This window comes from Mustela putorius, unplaced genomic scaffold, assembly GCF_011764305.1.
Source record: "Mustela putorius furo isolate JIRA1106 unplaced genomic scaffold, ASM1176430v1.1 tig00003898_pilon_pilon_pilon, whole genome shotgun sequence".
In the NCBI taxonomy this organism is placed as follows: Eukaryota; Metazoa; Chordata; class Mammalia; order Carnivora; family Mustelidae; genus Mustela; species Mustela putorius.
The window spans coordinates 8,467,424-8,481,939 of record NW_025422047.1 but is presented as its reverse complement, the minus strand read 5'-3'; the positions used below and the strand labels follow the sequence as shown (position 1 = coordinate 8,481,939).

General features: G+C 41.5%; 1 protein-coding gene across 2 annotated transcripts in view; it reads right to left on the bottom strand.

Moving 5' to 3' along the window:
- Window positions 1-14,187, bottom strand: part of MGA (MAX dimerization protein MGA) — a 169,515-nt gene extending 155,328 nt beyond the window's left edge. The window contains exon 1 of one of the 2 annotated variants that reach the window (XM_004751158.3): window positions 14,116-14,187. The gene's annotated coding sequence lies outside the window, so the exon portion shown is untranslated. Of the gene's footprint in view, window positions 1-13,821; window positions 13,902-14,115 lie in introns of those variants that run through there. The other variant, XM_004751157.3, reaches the window with a different exon arrangement.
- Between the last annotated feature and the right edge of the window lie 329 nt (window positions 14,188-14,516).

Here is a 14,516-nt window from a genome sequence, read left to right as displayed (position 1 = left end):
GAAAATTCTAGAGATGGATGGTGGTAACCAGTTGCACAATTCTGTGAATGTACTTAGTGTCAAAGATCAGTACTCTTAAAAATGGTTACAGTGGGAGTTCCTGGGGGCACAGTTAAGTGTCCAACTCTAGTTTTGGCTCAGGTTGTAATCTCAGAGTGGTGAGATTGAGCCCCTTGACCTGCTCCCCACTGATTGCAGAGTTTGCTTGAGATTCTTTCTCCCTCTCCCTCTGCCCCTCCGACTTGTGCACTCATTTCTCTTCCCCTAAAATAAATCTTTTCTTAAAAATGGTTACAATGATATGCTTTACACATTATTTTACTCCAATTTAAAAAAATACTGCTATATAAGCACATTGATAGAGGTTTGGACAGAATACTTCCAAACAATAGAAAAAAAAGATCTAAAACAAATTCTGACTTCCCTAAGACGATGCCATCTAAGGTAGTTTTGAACAAGACAGTCATACTAGAAAAGGAAATGGGAGGTGGGGGGTACTGAATACGACAGAGGCAAAGCAAATATGGTAGTTTAGAGCAGGGGTCAGCACACAATAACCCCATAATCCATATTCTGCCACAGGTTTTTGTAAAGCCCACAAATTAAGAGTGGTTTTCACATTTTTAATGTGGAAAAAAAAAAGTTAAAATATAAAGCTGAAAAAAAGTTAAAATAGGGGTGCCTGCTTGGCTCAGCTGAAAGAGCATGTGACCCTTGATCTCGGGGTCTCTTGGGTTCGAGCCCCACATCAGATGTAGAGATTGCTTAAACTTCTAAAAAAAAAAAATTAAAATAAAATTTTATGACATTCAAGAATTATATGGAATTCCAATTTCAGTGTCCATGAATAGTTTCCCTGGAACACAGCCATAATCATTTGTTTACATAATGTCTACAGCTGCTTTCATGCTACCACAGCAGAGTTGAATAGTTATGACAGAAATAAAGCCTACAAAACTTAAAATATTTACTAGCTTCCCCTTTACAGAAAAAGTCTGCCAACCCCTTGTCTAGAGGCCTGAAAGTAGTCCATTTAGTATGGCTACATCAAAGATCTCTATGAGGGAGACACATGGCAAATGATGAGACCATAAGGTAATGGGCTTTATGAGCTAAGCTAAGGAACCTGAACTTGTCTCAACTTGATTCCATTTACTATGAGAAGCCACTGAAGAACTGTGTAGAAAGTAATTCAGATAAACTTCATGTAAAGACAATTATCCACTTGCTTTTAAAGGTATCTGAGCTATTCATGGACTAAAAGAACAAAACCTCCCACTAAAAAACAAGGTCTTAAAAAATAAATAAAACTAAAATTTAAATTTTAAAAAAGCCCTAGAAGCATATCAATACGGTTAACATAACATATTAAAAATTTTTATCTCCTGGGGTACCTGGATGGCTCATTCAAACATGTAACTCTTGATTGTGACTTCAAGCTCCATGATGTGTATAGAAATTACTTAAAATCTTAAAAAAAAAAAATTGTTACCTCCTTCTTTGTGCTTACCCATGTTTTCAAATCTTCAAATCTGAATTATAAAGCTGCTTTAATAACCCAAATGCAAAACTCAGTATTTTTAAACTCCTATTCATATGCACACATTTGTTTTTCATGTTCTGTACTCTTCTTCCCCACCCCTAGGTAGAATGTCTAGGAAAACCCACACATAGTAAAACTATGAAAGCATACCTCTGTCATACTTGCAAAGGATAAATGACATTCTGCATTTTCAAATTACATATTTGCTTTACAGACATAAAAGAATAAAATATTTGAATTCAAGTTCTGGCAGGGCACTCTCGTTCCTACATAGGGCTTTCATCACATTGAACAAATAGCCAAATTAATCTTTTTTTTTTTTTTTTTTTTTTTTTTTTTTTTTTGACAGAGATCACAAGTAGGCAGAGCAGCAGGCAGAGAGAGAGAGGGAAGCAGGCTCCTTGCTGAGCAGAGAGCCCGATGCGGGGCTCGATCGCAGGACCCTGAGATCATGACCTGAACCAAAGGCAGAGGCTTAATCCAGTGAGCCACCCAGGCACCCCAAATCAGTATCTCAATGAAAGCAAAAATGTTAAAAGATAGAAGAAAATGCACAGCTTGAAAATCAAGTCAAAATGTTGAAAACTGATGCAAGATAAGACTACATGTAACCCTGAGAATATAATTATGTGTTTAAAGAAATGCAAAGTCTTTGATTTATACCACAGTACTCTGCACTTCATGATACACTGCTTCTTAAGATTAAATTCCTTTTAATGTTCTGTTTCAGTTCTTCCACTAAACTGTCGGGAATTCATGTGCAGGGAACCATGTCTTTTATTTCTTTTGTGTGTCCCCCACAGCACCTCATAGAGTGCCCATATATAGTAGGTGCTCGATACATACTTACAATTGAATGACAAAATAATTAATCCTAGTTTGAGCTCACATACTGAAACCCTCACACCTACAATTCACACCATTAAGCCTCCTTCTACCCAACAGTTTAAAGGACATTCCTGGGGTGAGTACTGCTGATTCTACTGGATTTATTACATTAGGTTTCTTCTCCAGCAAAGAGCTCAAAGTACACATCTAATGTTAAAATAGAATTCCTGACTACTGAGAAGGTGGGTGGAAAAGTAGGCAAGTGAAGGAAAAATCTATTATAATAGCTTGCCTCCAATGAAATAAGCATTATTCAGGCCTAAAGATTAAAACATTCCTAAGATATCTCTAAACTAAGACCCCTAACTGCATCATTTCATTAAACTTTGTATTAGCTAAATTCTATCACAATGAATATCATTAAAAACCAAAAATTCACTATTAAGATCCTAAAAATCTCAACTACCAGTCCATATGATTGTATAAGATCTAGGTATAATTATTTACTCTGCCAAAACCAAACTTCTAAACTTTTTCAAAGTATTATGATTGAACATCTACCACATGCTAAGCACTGGACAAACAAATGAAAAAGAAAACCAGTCAAAATATCAAGTGACTTTGTATTCTGCTATAAACTAAAGTACTACCAAAAGAGCTGAGGAAGTACCATGCAGTGAGGAGTCAACTTCTACCTGTGGAAATTTGGGGAAATTAAATACCAAATCTAAGCTGGACATTGAAGACTTGAGGAGGAGTTTGAGGCAAAGAGCAAGAAGAGGGGGAGAAAGAATAATCCTGGCAAACGCACAGCTGTTCACAAGCAGAGCACACTGGGCATGAGAAATGGAGGATAAAGAGGTAGGGTAGAGTTAGACAACAATGGGTCTGGTATGAAAGCTATGAAAGTTGGAATTTATGCCCCCAGGTAATGGACACAAAGTAGAAATCCTGAAGCAAACAGTAACAAAAACCCGAAGAATCCGTTCACATAAAAGCAAGAGCCTAGGCCATATTAAAATCATCTCAAAGGCATGATTTCATATTATGCCATATAGACACAGCTCTAAATACTGTGCTGTTGCAGATACAAAAGAAATCTAAGTGTAGACCATTCCTCTGTCCATGCTTTCAACTGAGTCTCAGGGCTCAGTCGTTGGCCCTCTTTACTTCCTCATCTTACCAGACCCATGGTTTTAAAACACAACATACTGATGATATCCCAAATGTGTCTTATAGGCACAGTTTTGACTTTTTCTGAGCTCCAGACTTAAACAGTCAACTGCTAACTCAATGGTTATTCCTATATATCTAGTGGTATCTCAAACCCAACATTAACCAATAAAACTCTTCATTTTAGGGGCACCTGGGGTGGGTGGCTCAGTAGGTTAAGCATCTGACTCTTGATTTTGGCTCAGGTCAGGATCTCAGGGACACTGAGATCAAGCCTGCTTAATATGCTCTCTCTTAAAAAAGAAAGAAAGAGGGACGCCTGGGTGGCTCAGTTGGTTGGGCAGCTGCCTTCGGCTCAGGTCATGATCCCAGCGTCCTGGGATCGAGTCCCACATCGGGCTCCTTGCTCAGCGGGAAGCCTGCTTCTCCCTCTGCCTCTGCCTGCCATTCTGTCTGCCTGTGCTTGCTCTCTCCCCCTCTCTCTCTCTGATAAATAAAATGGAATCTTTAAAAAAAAAAAGAAAGAAAGAAAGATGCTCTTTCTTCCTCTCCCCCAAGTGCCCTCCTCCCCTGCACGCTCAGTGGGCAGTCTGCTTGAGATTCTCTGCCTCTGCCCCTCCCTTCCCACTCTCTCTCTCTAAAAATAAGTCTTTAAAAATAAATAAAAGGGGCACCGATGTTAAACAACTGCCTTCAGCTCAGGTGATGGTCCTGGAGTTGCAGGACCGAGTCCCACACCAGGCTCCTTGCTCAGCGGGGAGCCTGCTTCTCCCTCTGACCTTTCCTCTCTCATTTTCTCTTTCTCTCTCTCTCATCCTCTCCCTCTCTCAAATAAATAAATAAAAATAAAATCTTTTAAAAATAAATAAAAATAAACTCTTCAGTTTAAATCCCTATCTAGCTCCTTCCAGTTTGCATCTCTGTATGTGGCACCAGTTACTCTAGCTAAAATCCTTGTTATCATCTTTAATTCCTTCTTTCCCTCGCCTCCAACTAAGCTATCAGCAAACTCTATTGGTTCTACCTTCAAAATATACCTTGAATCGGATCGCTTCTCACTGCCTCCATCACTGCCTCCCTGATCCAAGCCACCATACTTCTGCCTTCAATTCCAGTGACTTCCTAAATGGTCTCCTACGGCCCCTCTTGTCTCTACAGCACTCAAAGTGATCTTTTTAAAAGATAAATTTAAAAAACAAATTAAAAAAAAAAAAACTTAGGGATGCCTAAGGGATGGCTCAGTGGGTTAAGCCGCTGCCTTCAGCTCGGATCGTGATCTCAGGGTCTTGGAATCGAGTCCTGCATCAGGCTCCTTGCTCAATGGTGAGTCTGCTTCTCCCTCTCCCTCTGCTCCACTCCCTCCCCCCGGCTCATGTTCTCTTTCTCTCTCAAATAAATAAAATCTTTAAAATAAATACATAAATAGGGGCGCCTGGGTGGCTCAGTGGGTTAAGCCACTGCCTTCAGCTCGGGTCATGATCTCGGGGTCCTGGGATCGAGCCCCGCGTCAGACTCTCTGCTCAGTGGGGAGCCTGCTTCCCCTTCTCTCTCTGCCTGCCTGCTTCCCCTTCTCTCTCTGCCTGCCTCTCTGCCTACTTGTGATCTCTCTCTCTCTGTAAAATAAATAAATAAAATCTTTTTAAAAAGTAAAATAAAATAAATACATAAATAAAACTTAAATGTGACTGTATCATTTTTTCTTCATAAAACTATCCAATGAATCCCATCACACTTAGAATGCAATCCAAAGCCTTTCTAGTCTACGAGACTCTATACCATCTGAGATCATCAACTACCCAGTATCATTTCCTAACACATCCAATTATTACCCAGCAATCTCCAAACTACAGGACCCTAGCCTTTTTCACTTCCTTGAAAATTGCAAACTGATTCTCTCCCCAGAGTCTTTGCATTAGTACTCTCTCTCCCCCACTTGAAATGCACCACGTTGGCCTGGCACACTCTTTTATCATTCAGGTCTCTTTATGCTCAAGAGTTACCTCAGAGAAACCTTACCTGACAACCTATTTAAAAGAACCACCAAACCTACCACACCACTCACTATCCTCTCATACTACTTTCTTCACATCACTTAAGTAATATCTGAAATCATATTACTTATTAGTTTATTGTTTATTTACTAGAGGGTAAATTCCATGAGAACAGGGACTTTGTCTTATTCACTGCTCAATCCTGAGCCCTGGTTCCTACCTGGCATCCAATACGGTTCATCAATTATTTGTAGTTGAATGAACAAATTTGCCTAATTGGTCTAATCTATCTTATTTATATTTTTATCCTGTTGTGCATAACTGAATTTGCTTCCCTACTTTTGGATTTATATCTAACTCATGATTACCAGGGTTTTCTTCCTAGAACAGAGCTAAACTAGCTAGACTAAATAGCTAAATAGCTAGACTATTAAAACAAGCTATACTATATTAATGCCTTTAATTCCTTGCCTATAATTAGCCCTGTCAGCAACTTGGCCAGTAGTTTTTGACTATAACTTCCATTATCCTCTTTCTATATAATCAGAATTTTCAGTGTACTGCTGATCATAAATGCTATTGATAAAGATGGACTGACATGCCAAGAAAGTTATAACAAATATTTTTTATATTGCAAGTAACTCAAGTTTTGGGGTTTAAGATTTTACTTATTTATTTATCAGAGAGAGACCACAAGCAGGGGAGCGGGCGAGCAGCAGACAGATGGAGAAGCAGGCTCCCCACTGAGCAAGAAGCCCAACATGGGACTCGATCCTACAACTGCGACCACGACCACAGACAAAGGTAGACACTTAACCAACTGAGCCACCCAGGCATCCTTGGTTTTATTTGGGGTTTGCGTGTGTTTGTGTGTGTGTGTGTGTGTTTATTTATTTGTCAGAGAGAGAGAGAAAGAGCAAGAGCACAGGCAGACAGAGTGGCAGGCAGAGGCAGAGGGAGAAGCAGGCTCCCTGCCAAGCAAGGAGCCCAATGTGGGACTCAATCCCAGGACGCTGGGATCATGACCTGAACCAAAGGCAGCCGCTTAACCCACTGAGCCACCCAGGTGTCCTTTTTTTTTTTTAAAAGTGAAGAAAAAATAAAGGGGCACCTGCGTGGCTCACTGGGTTAAGCCTCTGCCTTCGGCTCAGGTCATGAACTCAGGGTCCTGGGATCAAGACCTGCACCGGGCTCTCTGCTCACTGGGGAGCCTGCCAACCCCTCTCTCTCTGCCTGCCTCTCTGCCTATTTGTGATATCTCTCTCTCTCTCTCTCTCTCTCTCTCTGTTAAATAAATAAATAAATAGTCTTTTTTACCAAAAAAAGTAAAGAAAAAGAAAACCATAAAAAAGCAAACATTTATACAACAAATTCACAGGCAGGTGACGAAGATCAACACCAAGAGCAACAAGTCATGTTGATAGTATATACTCTAATCCCAGTCTACTAATGAGAAAAATATTAAATCCCAACTGAGGGACATGTTACAAAATACTGACCAGTACTCCTCAAAATTTGCAAGGTTATCAAAAGTAAAGTCTGAGCTCTCTTGTCAGGTGCGTGGCACTGGCAGGATGAGCAAGCGCTGCAGTCTTCATACTGCAAGGAAGTTCTGTAGCCACAGAGATCAGAAGTGACATGTTAAACAGCACAAGAAAGCACATTTGGGCACAGACCTGAAGACCAACACTTCTGGAGGTATTTCCCATGCAAAGGGAATTGTGCTGGGAAAAGTGGGGGTTGAAGCCAAACAGCCAATTTTGCCATCAGGAAGTGTGTCAGGGTTCGGCTGATCAAGAATTGCAAAAAAAGGGGGCACCTGGATGGCTCAATGGGTTAAGCCTCTGCCTTTGGCTCAGATCATGATCTCAGGGTCCTGGGATCAAGCCCCACATCAGGCTCTCTACTCAGAAGAAAGTCTGCTTCCCCCTCTCTCTCTGCCTTCTGCTCTGCCTACTTGTGATTTCTCTCTGTCAAATAAATAAATAAAATCTTAAAAAAAAAAAAAAAGAATAGCAAAAAAATCAGTTTTTGTACCCAATGATGGTTGTCTGGATTTTACTCAGGAATGTGATGAGGTTCTAATTGCTGGATTTGGTTGTAAAGATCATGCTATCAGTGACATTCCTGGAGTTCACTTTGAGGTTATCAAAGTAACCAACATCTCTCTTTTGGCCTTACACAAAGACAAGAAAGAAAGACAAAGATCATAAGTTTTGAAGGTGAAAACCTGATAGATTAAATGTTCATATGCCAAGAAAGAATCTGAGAAACTATTATAACCAAGAAGATCCCAAAGGGACATAATTACCAAAAGTATTCTGGCTGTGTAACAGACAGTTCTGAAAGGCAATAGCTTCATATGAACTCTCTGGAGATGCCTTGGAAGATGAAGCAACCAGCTTTGTTTGCAATGAAGCTATAGCCATCTTGATAACACATCCCTTGTTTGTTATCACTTTTCCCTACCTCACTTCCTTTTCTTCCCCTATTAAAGGGTGAAATTTCACCCTTTAATAGGGCATTAGTATAGAAGCATTATCTACAATAGTCAAATTATGGAAACAGCCCAAGAATCCATCAACTGATAAATGGATAAAGAAGATGTGTTATACACACACACCATGGAATATTAGTCATAAAAGAAGAATGAAATCTTGCCATTTGCAACAACATGGATACAGCTAGAGAGTAAAATGTTAAGTGGAATAAGCCAGAGAAAGGCAAATACTGTATGATTTCACTCATATGTAGAATTTAAGAAACAACAGGGGCACTCAGGTGGCTCAGTGGGTTAAGCCGCTGCCTTCGGCTCAGGTCATGATCTCAGGGTCCTGGGATCCAGCCCTGTAAGGGGCTGTCTGCTCAGCGGGGAGCCTGTTTCCTCCTCTCTCTCTGCCTGCCTCTCTGTCTACTTGTGGTCTCTGTCTGCCAAATAAATAAATAAAATCTTAAAAAAAAAAAAAAGAATTTAAGAAACAACAAATGAGGGGTGTCTGGCTGGCTCAGTCTGTGGAGCATGCAACTCTTGATCTCGGGAATGAGTCTGAGCCCCACCCTGGATATAGAAATTACTTAAATAAATATTAAGGGGGAAAAAATTAGCAAAGGGGGGGAAAAGGGGGCGGGGCAGGCAAGCCAAGAAACAAACTCCCAACTACAGAGAACAAGCTGATGGATACCAGGAGGGAGGGAGGTGGGAGGATGGGGATAAGTTATGGGGATTAAGGAGTGTACTTGTTTTAAAAAAAAAAAAAAAGACAGGAAGGGTGGTTAGGTTATGGACATAGGGGAAATTATGTGCTATGGTGAATGCTGTGAAGTGTGTAAACCTGGCAATTCACAGACCTGTACCCCTGGGACTAATATATGTTAATTTAAAAAATTAATTTAAAAAATGAGCTTGTTGTGATGAGCTTCAGGTGATATATCAAAGTACTAAATCATTATATTGTACAACTGAAACTAATATTACACTGTATATTAACTAAATGGTTTTTAAAGATTTTATTTATTTTTTGGGGCGCCTGGGTGGCTCAGTGGGTTAAGCCGCTGCCTTCGGCTCAGGTCATGATCTCAGGGTCCTGGGATCGAGTCCCGCATCGGGCTCTCTGCTCAGCAGGGAGCCTGCTTCCCTCTCTCTCTCTCTCTCTGCCTGCCTCTCCATCTACTTGTGATTTCTCTCTGTCAAATAAATAAATAAAATCTTTAAAAAAAAAAAAAAGATTTTATTTATTTTTTAATTTTTTTTAAGATTTCATTTATCTATCTGACAGAGATCACAAGTAGTCAGAGAGGCAGGCAAAAAGACAGAGAGGAGGAAGCAGGCTCCCCACTAAGCAGAGAGCCCGATGCAGGGCTCGATCCCAGGACCCTGGGATCATGACCCGAGCCAAAGGCAGAGGCTTTAACCCACCGAGCCACCCCAACGCCCTAACATTTTATTTTTAAGTAATCTCTACAACCACTGTGGGGCTCAAACTCACAACCCCAAGATCAAAAGCTGCATGTTTTGCCAAATGAGCCAGCCAGGCACCCCAACTAACTGGAATTTTTTTTTTTAACTTCAAAAAAATAAAAATAAAGCATTCATACATTTAAAGATTTATTTACTTATTTATTTATTTGACAGAGAAAGAGAGAGTCTACAAGAAGGCAGAATAGCAGGTAGAGGGAGAGAGAGAAGCAGTCCCCTCAACTAAGCAGGGAGCCTGATGCAGGGCTTGATCCCAGGACCCTGGGATCATGACCTGAGCTCAAGGCAGACACCTAACAACTAAGCCACTCAGCATTAGTACATGTAAAAAAACAAAAAGAAGTATTGTGGTATCCTGGATGGGATCCTGGAAGAGAAAAAGGACATTAGGGTCATGTAGGTGGCTCAGTCAGTTGGACATCTGCCTTCAGCTCAGGTCATGATCCCAAGGTCCTGGGATCAAATCCCACATCAGGCTCCCTGCTAGGCCACGAACCTACCCCTCCCTCTGCCTGCTGCTTCCCCTGCTTGTGTTCTATCTCTCTGTCAAATAAATAAAAATCTTAAAAAAAAAAAGGGCGGTCACCTGGGTGCTCAGTCTTTTAAGAGTCTGCCTTTGACTGAGGTCAGGATCCCAGGATCCTGGAATGGACCCAATATCCCTGCTCAGCAGGAAGCCTGCTTCTCCCTCTCCCACACTCCCTGCTTGTATTCCCTCTCTTGCTATCTGTCTCTCTCTCTGTCAAATAAATAAATAAAATCTTTAAAAATAATAATGTTTGTTTTTTAATTAAATTCATCCAAAAACCCTGCCACTCAAATAAAATCACCATTAGTTTACATTTGAAGTAAATGTAGACTTTTATGTAAATGTTTAGACATATATGTACAGTCCTACAAAAATGCAATCTTCCTACACATTTTACTTGACAAAATATAATATGATTTCCAAATAATTAGTAGAAATCTATATTATACCTACTAGCTACAAGGTATTATCCTCTATAAAAGTATCATATTTATTTAACCAACCCCTTATTACTTAACATTTAAGTTTTTCCAAGTTTTAGCTATTACTAAAAAATACTACAAAAATAACAGTTTAATAAACATATTTCCAAACTTACGAATTAGTGCCTTAACCAAGAAAAGCTGCTGAGTCAAGGGGCATATAGGTTTTGAATGCTTTCAATACATATAACCAAAATGTCCTTCAAATAGGATGTTCACAAGTAAATATCCACGAACAGCAGTGTATTAGTGAGCCAATTTCCTCACTCCTATGCCATTACAGTATTAATACTTTATTATGTATATACAAAAGTCAAAAGTGCCAGACTTGCGGGGGGTGGGGGGTGTTATTCATAAATGAAAAATAATCTGTATCCTTACTGGTTATTTTTCTTTCTCTGTGTATGTTATCTACCTATTCACATATCTTTAGCCCATCTACTAGATATTAAAGTCATTAAACTTTTAAGTACAACACGTGGTGCAACTTCCCCTCCCCCACAATCTTCCTGGCATTGCTCATCACTGGATGCCCTACACCTGAAAAATTGCCTAGCACATAGTAAGCACTCAGTAAATATGTTAAGTACTAACCGAATTAATCTCTTTCAACTTTATGATGTTTTTGCCAATTACAGGTTGTTTTATGCAGTAATTCAAACAATATCTGCCTTTATGGATTCTGCTTTTACAGTCATGCTTAGAACAGCTCATCCCATTTCAAGACTGAAAAAATGTGTACCCATTTTTTTAAACTGGTCATTTTCTGCCTTCACATTTTTTTTAAGATTGTATTTTTAAATAACCTCTATGCCCAAAATGGGGCTTAAATTTACAACCCTGAGCTCAAGAGTGGCATACTCTACCAAATGAAGCAGCCAGGTGCCTGCTGACCTCATATCTTATATTTATTTTTTTTTAAAGATTTTATTTATTTATTTGATAGACAGAGATCACAAGTAGGCAGAGAGGCAGACAGAGAGAGAGAGAGAGGGAAGCAGGCTTCCTGCGGCGCAGGGAGCCCGATGCGGGGCTCGATCCCAGGACCCTGAGATCATGACCCGAGCCAAAGGCAGCAGCCCAAACCACTGAGCCACCCAGGCGCCCCTCATATCTTATATTTAACTACTTATTTAATTCACTTGGACTTTATTTTACCTACATTTTAAGGTAGGATTCCATTTTATTATTACTTTTCAAATGGTTAGCCAATTGTTCCACCATAACTTTGAAATTCTCTCTCAACTAGTGTGAAAAACCACCTTTATAGGGATGCCTGGGTGGCTCAGTTGGTTAAGCAGCTGCCTTTGGCTCAGGTCATGATCCCAGTGCCCTGGGATCGAGTACCACATCAGGCTCCTTGCTCCACAGGGAGCCTGCTTCTCCCTCTGACTCTTGCCTGCCACTCTGCCTGTGCGCGCGCTCTCTCTCTCTCTCCCTCTCTCTCTGACAAATAAATAAATAAAATCTTAAAAAAAAAAACTTTATAATACTTATTAGCTTTACATATTTCTAAATTTATTATTCTGTACCAATGCTCTGTCTAATCCAAAATTACTACTCATTGTTTTATTACAGCTTTACTTATATACTCAGTAGTAGAAGTTGCACACACACACATACATACATACACACTTTACTCTTTCAGAACTTTTCTTACTTTACAGATTCATTCTTCCAAATAAATTTTGGAATCATTCTGTCAAATTTTCAAAAGGCATTATGGTTGGAATCATGTAAAATTATCAGCCACATGAGCTAATGCAAGTTAAAGTTACTTAATTTCTCTGTATTTTCCTCTTTGGTAAAATGGAAATAATTGTACTTACCTCACAGATCTGTTAACAAAACTAAACGAATTAAGACATAAAATATTAAGCTAGAAAGATTTTAACATAATTGTTCAAAAGTAACTACTGTTACAATGCTTACTCAAAAAATGCTCACCAGGTTGTGCTCTCACAAAATTCAAAGGCCCTTTAAGATACATCAAAGGGTAGCACACACATGATATGAAGAATACATAATCAATGCCTGCTTCATTTCACTGAAGCACTAACCCTTGACAAAATGAATGGCTAGAGCTGGCAGCAGGAACCCATGAAAAACATCAAAGGTCAGCGGCAAGGAAGCCTCAAAAAGTTATATCAATACTGGCCACCCAGTGGAGAGGACAACTTCTAGGTCCTTCTAGTCACAGCCTTATAGAGCATCAGCAAATCTCCTCTAACGACTTGTTCCCCCAGATCCACAGTTAATAGACAAAACTACTTATTTCTTGCTTTCTATTCAGGAAACACATGGAGACTATTGTCCTCTCCACAATAGTTTTCAAACGAGAGTGCAAAGGCAGAATATAAATGCGATCAATAAATATAGACTGATAGGCCCAGATTATTCTAAGAAATTATCTCCAGGTTTTCCACATCACTGTAATGATGGGGGCGGAGGGATACAGTGTGGGTTTTTTTTTTCTGTGGGGAGACAGGCTTGTCTCATTTTGTTCCTTACTCTTTTGTTATCTGCATGACACTGGGATTAGTGAGAGGTCACATAACACAAGGAGGCCTTAAAAAAAATCTTACACCTAACTAACACAAATAAGAATACAGAGGCCAAGAGCGGCAAAAGGACTTGCTCATTACAAAAATAGCCAAAGGCCTAGACCCCAGGTCTTCTAATTCCCAGACCACAGCTCACTCCACCACACCAACAAACACAGCCTCTCGCCGACGACTGCCACGCTTCGAGGTGGGAGGAGCAAAAGCAGACAGATCACGCTGCCGCAAGGACACAGGAGAAAACCACGGATCAGCGCAGTCGACGGCACGTGACTGACCACGCCTCTCCCCTACCCCGCTCCCCCTTCCCCGCGCCAGCAGCACGCGCTGCCAACCTCGTCATGTGACCTTCACGCGGCCCCAGCGCTCCCCCTGCTAGGCGACTCTTTCCAGCAGCCATTTTGCCGAGAACTTGTCGTCCGTGCTCACAGCGGAGCAGGACGCCACGAAAACCCGTGGCCAGATTTTACAGGCCGCACAGGCGCTTCGAAAAAGAGCTCAGACCGTGAGGGCTGAGCCGAACCTCATTGAACACGTCGCACCCCGGGGCGCCGGGGAAAGCTGTGGGTGCGCCTCAGCCCGCGATTGGCTGTGGCGTCCACGTGACGCCACGGCCCCCTCTCTAACCCCCCCCCAACAAAAACACCCAAACAGACTCTTAACACCTCGCGCCAAGTACACGCCACCGGGCGCGTGAGGACTAACGGGGCGCGTGGCAATCAAAGCGCCTGCGCGTACCTGCCAAGGCCGACCGGAACGGGCCCACGCGCCGCTCAGCTCACGGGTCCCGGAATCCTCGCGCTGCCGGACCACCCGGCTAGTCATTGGCTGCCAGGTTTGGTCACGTGTTCACCTCAGGCCCGCCCCTAACCGCTAATCACCTGGCACCGTGCTCGAAGCGGCGCCGAAAGTCGTCCGCACGCGGAAAGGGAGGGTAGTTAGAAAACCTACTTTTTTTTGCCGCTTTGGGGTTACATTCATAAAGGGGAAACGAGAAAGCTGGGTCTCAAAACTAAGTAAGCTCACACCTACCGGTTTAACTTCGCGTGCCTCTCCAGGAGCCGGGAACCATCGCCCTTGGGCGCTCCCCGATGCACGCCGGGATACGTCTGGCGCCCCTCAGTGTGCTGCAGAGCATGCCGGGAAAAGCACCTCTCCCGATTTCCTGGCTCTTACCTCCGGGTGTTCCTTTCATGTCCCCTTGAAAGCCAGGTTCTTGGGCTGGGAGTTTGAGTAATTATGGGAGTGTGACTCCATATAACAGGCACTTTCAGTGCCCCTTTTCCCACTTGTTCATCTGTGTGGTCTTGGGGAAACTGCTTAACCTTTCTTCATGGAGCATGCATTTAGGAAGTGCCTATTGAGTGCCTTTGTGGATACTGGAAAGAAAAAAAAAAGCAAGAGTGTTTGTCTACAATGGAACTATCAGCCTT